At 31.8% G+C, this 6,389-nt stretch overlaps 1 long non-coding RNA gene across 3 annotated transcripts in view; it reads right to left on the minus strand.

Moving 5' to 3' along the window:
- LOC134810405 (uncharacterized) overlaps positions 1-6,389 on the minus strand; it is a 361,094-nt gene that overhangs the window by 15,349 nt on the left and 339,356 nt on the right. The gene's annotated exons all lie outside the window — the stretch shown is intronic.

The following is a 6,389-nucleotide window of genomic DNA, read 5'->3' on the forward strand; positions in this document are numbered from 1 at the left end:
AACCAATATTGTTTGATTTCTATTCTTTTAAATTATTAAGATGTGTCTTATTACCCAAATGTGGTCTGTTTAGGTGAATGTTCCATGTGAGCCTGGGAAGAATTCATATTCTGCTGTTACTGAATGAAGTAGATTATAGATGTTCATTATATCCAGATGATTGATGGTGTTATTAAGTTCAACTATGTCCTTATTAATTTTCTGCCTGCTGGATCTGTCCCTTTCTGATAGAAGGATGTTGAAGTCTCCAACTATGATACTGAATTAATCTATTTCTCCATGCAGTTCTATCATTTAAATAGTTTGATGCTCTATTGTCAGATGTATACACATTAAAAATGTTATTTTTCATGAAAAATTAATCATTTTATCATTGTATAATGCCCCTCTTTATCCCTAATAACTTTCCTCACTTTGAAATCTGCTCTGTCAGAAATCAACATAGCTATCCCACTTTCTTTTGATTAGTGTTAGTATGGTGTGTTTTTCTCCTCCATGTGTTTACTTTCCATTTATAACTGTCATTATATGTGTCTTTATACTTAAAGTGGGTTTCTTATAGACAATGTATATTTGTGTTTTAGTTTTTGATCCATTCTGAAAAACCTCGGTCTTTTAATTGGTGCATTTAGATTGTTAATATTCTAAATGACTATGGATATAGTTGGATTAATATTTACTGTATTTGCTACTTTAAAAGATGTTTTCTTGTCCTTGGTTCTTTGTCTCCATTTTTGATTCTACCCTTTTTCTGCCTATGTGGTGTTAATTAAGCATTTATATGGTTACATTTTCTCTCCTTTCTCAGCAGATAAGTTGTAGTTCTTTTTTTACATTTTAATTAGTAGCCCAAGTTTGCAATATACATGTACAAGTAACCTAAGTACACTTTTGAATAATACTATACCACTTCATGTGAATGAGAGTACTTTATAATAACAAAATAATCATAATTCCTCCCTCCTATTTCTTGTATCATTGCTGTCATTCATTTTACTTATACATAAGCATACTTAACAATGAGTAAAAAACAAGTTTTTATTTTACCTGTATTTATCCCCTCTCTAATGTTCTTCCTTTCTTTCTTGCATCCACGTTTCTGACCTATATTATTTTTCTTCTCTCTAAAGAACTTATTTTAACATTTCTTGCATGATGGGTCTACTGGTACCGAATTCCTTCATTTTTGTTTGTCTGATAAAGTCTCTTTCTCTCCTTGCCTTTTGCGGGATAATTTTGCAGGGTGCAGAATTCTAGATTAGTGGGGAATTTTTGTGCTCTGAACACTTTAAATATTTTACATCACTCTATTCTTGTTTGAATGGCTTCTGAGAAGTGAGATATAGTTTTCTTTGCTCTTCTATAAATAAGAAGTCTCCCAAACCATGGCTGAATTGGGAATTAATTCATAAGTACATACTATGTGATTTCCTAAGTAAATTTTTCCCAGTCACTAAGTCTTTGTGTTTAGTATGGAGTTAATTTTATTAGTTAAATGTTTTTGGTTGTTATTTTTCCCCAATATTTCTAATTGATTTTCTTATATATCTTACTTTTCTGGTTTCATTTTGTTTTGTCTATTGTGCAGTCTTTTGTAAAGGGAAGATAGCCCTTTGCTTATCTCATTAAGCAATTTTAACATATATTTTGAAGTCTTTATCACATATTTCCTCAAAGCTATTTTTCTGGAATTTATTCATTTTCTGGTTATTGATTTTACTGACTTCGTGAGCAATTTTTTAAATCATGGATCTCAAAATTTTAACAAAGAGACCTGTTTAGAGGATTGTTTCCACACTTCTAAATTCTTTGCTTTTACTCCTCTTCATCTAACATTTTGTGATGCCCGTTGTCTGCTCCCAAGACTCTCCAGTCAGAAACAGGCTTTAAAGTTGTATTTTTGGGCTCCTGTGACATGGTTAAATCAAGAATATCAAAGATCCAGGTAAAATATTCCTGGATTGCTTGATATCATTTCAGGTTGAATGGCTTTATCTGTGTCTTCCTGCTTTTATAAGTCTACCTTGATGATGATGGTTGGAAATAGTATTTTCGATGATTTGCTCCTTTTTATTGTTTATTTTAATTATTATCTATTCACACGTAAGGAGATCAATTCTCAGCATCTGACTCCAAAAAGTGAATCAGAGACCTATTGTCAAATGTCAAATCCCTTTGAACTCTTACCTTGAATGAATTAAAACACTGGTATCTATTTCCTTTTTTAAGCTAAGAATGCAGTGATTTCATGATTCAATCTCATTCACAATTTTGTAGTTTTATTTTATTTCTTATGTTCTGAACCTATGTATTTTTTCTTGTTCCTATTTTTATTTTACCTATCACTGGAGCTGAGGGGGTGAATCAAATGTATTCTATGGAGTCATCGTGTTGGAAGTCTGAAATTCATGTTTATAGTATAAGCCTCTTTATTTCTTATCTTTTATTTGTTATTGGGGAGATACTGTTAATCACTGGTTTTAAATCACATTTTGTCTCATTATATCAAGGATACAACTGTACAAGTTAGAAAATAGTTTTTTCGTTATTGTAAACATACCTAAAAGGTAGGGGTTTGTTTTGCTGTGGAATTTTAAAAGTTACTTCTGATAGATAGCTTTTGGCCTGAATTTTCTATATATATTCTTGTCATTGCAATGACTAGTATAAGAGATAATGTGGTACTAAAATATACTAATCTCAAAAGAGTATGTGGCTTACATTAAACCCTTACAAAAATGAAATATGTATTTAATAAGACTTTCATTGAGCAAATAGGAACATTTTATATTAGTAATGTTCCCTACAGAATGCTAGGTAATGTAGGGATATTATGTTAATATCTGGCTACATTTATATGAAAACTTTATTTGTATAATTAACATTTTAATTAGTTGTGAACTTCTCTTTATAACGGTCTTCCTAAAATGATTAATATATTTTGCTTTGAGAAATGGCACATTAAATGTGCATGCACATACCTGAAGAGTTTAATGGATTTATGATTATTAAAACCAATGCATCTATAAAAATTGCTTGACCATTGGGTTTAATGTAAAAGGTCAGAGTGTTCTAGGTTTAAAAATTCTTATTTTTAAGGCTCACTAGAGAAGGTGTAAAAATCTACCTTCCAGGAGAGAGAATTGTAGTTCAGATGTTTACCATCCTTGGCTTTTTAACCTCTGAAATTTTAAAGGACAGTTGTGCTACTTAATGCACTTTTATATTTCTCGATGGGAAAGTGCATTTTCCTCCTACTAAAACCAAGAATTCCTACAAAGTTCCTCTTTGAGCTCAATGCAAGAGTGAAACATATACCTTTATAAAAGAATGTGTGAGGCAAAAGACTATTTTATATAAAGAATTGTTTCTTGTGTGGATAAAAGATTTTTGTAAAGTGTATATAGGTACCACGATACTACGCTGAATGCTTTTTCTTCTATTTATCTTTCTCTTTTGGTAAGGGGAGCATACACGTAATATTTTGATACATGCGTAGAATGTGTAATGATTGAGTCAGCATATTTAAGGTATTTAAGGTACTCAAGTAATTATAATTTCAATGTGTCGGGAACATTTCAAGCCCTCCCTTCTACCTATTTTGAAATATACAACACATTGTTTTTAACTCTCGTCACTCTACTCTGCTATCAAACATAAAAACTTATTCCTTTTATCCAACAGTATGCTTGTGCCCATTAACCAACAGCTCTTCATCACACACACCCACACACACACATACATTCTGCAGCCTCTGTTAACTATCATTCTGCTCTCTACATTCATGAAATCAACTTTCTTAGCTCCCACATATGAGTAAAAACATGCAATATTCGTCTTTCTGTACCTGGCTTATTTCACTTAACATCATGGGCTCTAGTTCCATACATGTTGCTACAAATGACAGAATTTCATTCTTCTTTATGACCAAGTAGTATTCCAATGGGTATATAAACCATATAGTCTTTATTCATTTATCTGTTGAGGGACACTTAGGTTGATGCCATATTTTGGCTATTGTGAATACTGCTGCTATAAACTAGAGTGAAAATATCATTTTGACATACTGAGTTCCTCTACTTTGAATAAATATCTAGTAGCAGAAGTGCTAGACCATATGGTAGTTCAATTTTTTGTGTTTTGAGAAACTTCCATGCTGTTTTTCATAATGTCTATACTAATTTACATTTCCAACAACAGTGTTTAAGATTTTTTTTTCTCTGCATCTTCACCAGCATTGTTTTTTTTTTTTTTTGGTTGTTTGTGTTTAAACTTTTTAAATAATAGCCATGCTAACTGGAATAAGATGATATTTCATTGTGGTTTTAATTTGCATTTCTCTGATGATTAGCAACGTGGAACTTTCTTTCATATAGCGGTTGGCAATCGGTCTTTTGAGAAATATCTAATTCATCCCTTTGGACCACTTTTTAATGGATTTGCTTTTTTGCTGTTGAGTTGCTTGTTTTCTTTGTATATTCTGGATGTTAGTTCCTTGTTGGATAAATAGTTTCCAAATATTTTCTCATATTCAACAGATTGTGTCTTTATTCCCTTAATGTTTCCTTTGTTGTACAGAAGAGTTTTAGTTTAATATAGTCCAACTTTTGTTTTAGTTGACTGTGCTTTTGAGTTCTTAGCCATAAAATATTTACCTAGACCGATGTCCTGGTGTTTTTTCCGTATGTTTTCTTTTAGGAATTTTATAGTTTCAGGTCTTACATTTATATCTTTAGTTGATTTTGAGTTAATTTCTATATATTGTGAGAGATATGGGATCTAATTTTATTCTTGTGCTTATGAATATGCAGTTTTTCCAATAGCATTCATTTTAGAAGGTGTCTTTTTCCAATCTATGTTCTTGGTGCATTTGTTGAAAATCAGTTGATTTTGAATACATGGGTTTATTTCTGGGTTCACTATTTTGTTCAATTGATCTATATGTCTGTTTTTATACTAATACCATGCTATTTTGGTTACAATATCTTTGTAATATATTTTGCAGTCAGGTAGGGTAAATTGCTTTGGCTATTAAGGCTCTTTTTAAATTCCATACAAATTTTAGAATTTTTTTTCTATTTCAGTGAAAATGACATAGATATTTTGATAGGGATTTCATTGAATCTGTAGATTGATTTGGATTGTGTGGTCATTTGAATGATATTAAATCTTCTGATCCATGGGCATGAGATGTCTTTCCATTTCTTTCTGTTCTCTTTAATTTCTTTCATCAGCGTTTTGCATTTTTCCTTTTAGAGGTCTTTCACCTCCTTGGTTAAATTTGTTCCACAATATTTTAATTTTTTGTAGCTATTATAAATGGGAATGCCTCTTTTTCTTTCTCATTTATTTCATTATTGGTGTATTAGTCAGTACTCATGCTGCTATAAAGAACTGCCTGAGACTGGGTAATTTATAAAGAAAAGAGGTTTAATTGACTCACAGTTCTGCCCAGCTGGGGAGGTTTCAAAATACTTACAATCATGGTGGAAGGGGAAGCAAACATGTCCTTCTTCACGTGACAGCAGGAGAGAAAAGAATGTGAAGGGGGAAGCTCCCTTATAAAGCCATCAAATCTTGTGAGAACTTACTATCACGGGAATAGCATGAGGAAAACCTCCCCCATTATTTAATTACCTCTCACCAGGTCCCTCCCACAACATATGGGGATTATGAGAACTACAATTCAAGGTAAGATTTGGGTGAGGACACAGCCAAATCATATTAATTGGCTTATAGAAAACTGATTTTTGTATGTTGATTTTGTATCCTGCAATGACACTGAATTTATTTATCAAATGTAAGAGGTTTTCAGTGGAGTCTTTAAGTTTTTCTAAATATATGATCATGTCATCTTCAAAGAGGGACAATTTGAATTCCTCCTTTCCTTTTTGAATTTTTTTTTCATTTACTTTCTCTTTTTTTCCTCTTCTCTGATTATCATGGCAGGAACTTTCAGCACTATTTTGAATAGGAATGGTGACAAAAGTGGACATCTTTTTCTTGTTCTAGTTCTTAACGGAAAGGCTTTCAGCTTTTCCCCATTTAGTATGATGTTAGCTGTGATTGTGCCATATATGGCCTTTATGATGTTGAGGAAACTCCCTTCTATTCCAAGTTTGTGGAGATTTTTTCTCATTAAAGGCTCTTAAACTTTATCAAACTTTTTTCTGCATCTATTGAGATAATCATATAATTTTTGTCCTTCATTCTGTTGTGATATATTGTATTTATTGATTTGCACAAGTTGAACTATGTTTGCATCCCACTTGATCATGGTGTCTTATCTTTTTGATGTGCTGTTGGATTCAGTTTGCTGGTATTTTGTTAAAAATATTTGTGTTTATGTTTATCAGGGATATTGGTCGTTAGGTTCCCTTTTTGTTCTT

The sequence above is a fragment of the Pan troglodytes genome, chromosome 6, assembly GCF_028858775.2.
Source record: "Pan troglodytes isolate AG18354 chromosome 6, NHGRI_mPanTro3-v2.0_pri, whole genome shotgun sequence".
Classification (NCBI taxonomy): Eukaryota; Metazoa; Chordata; class Mammalia; order Primates; family Hominidae; genus Pan; species Pan troglodytes.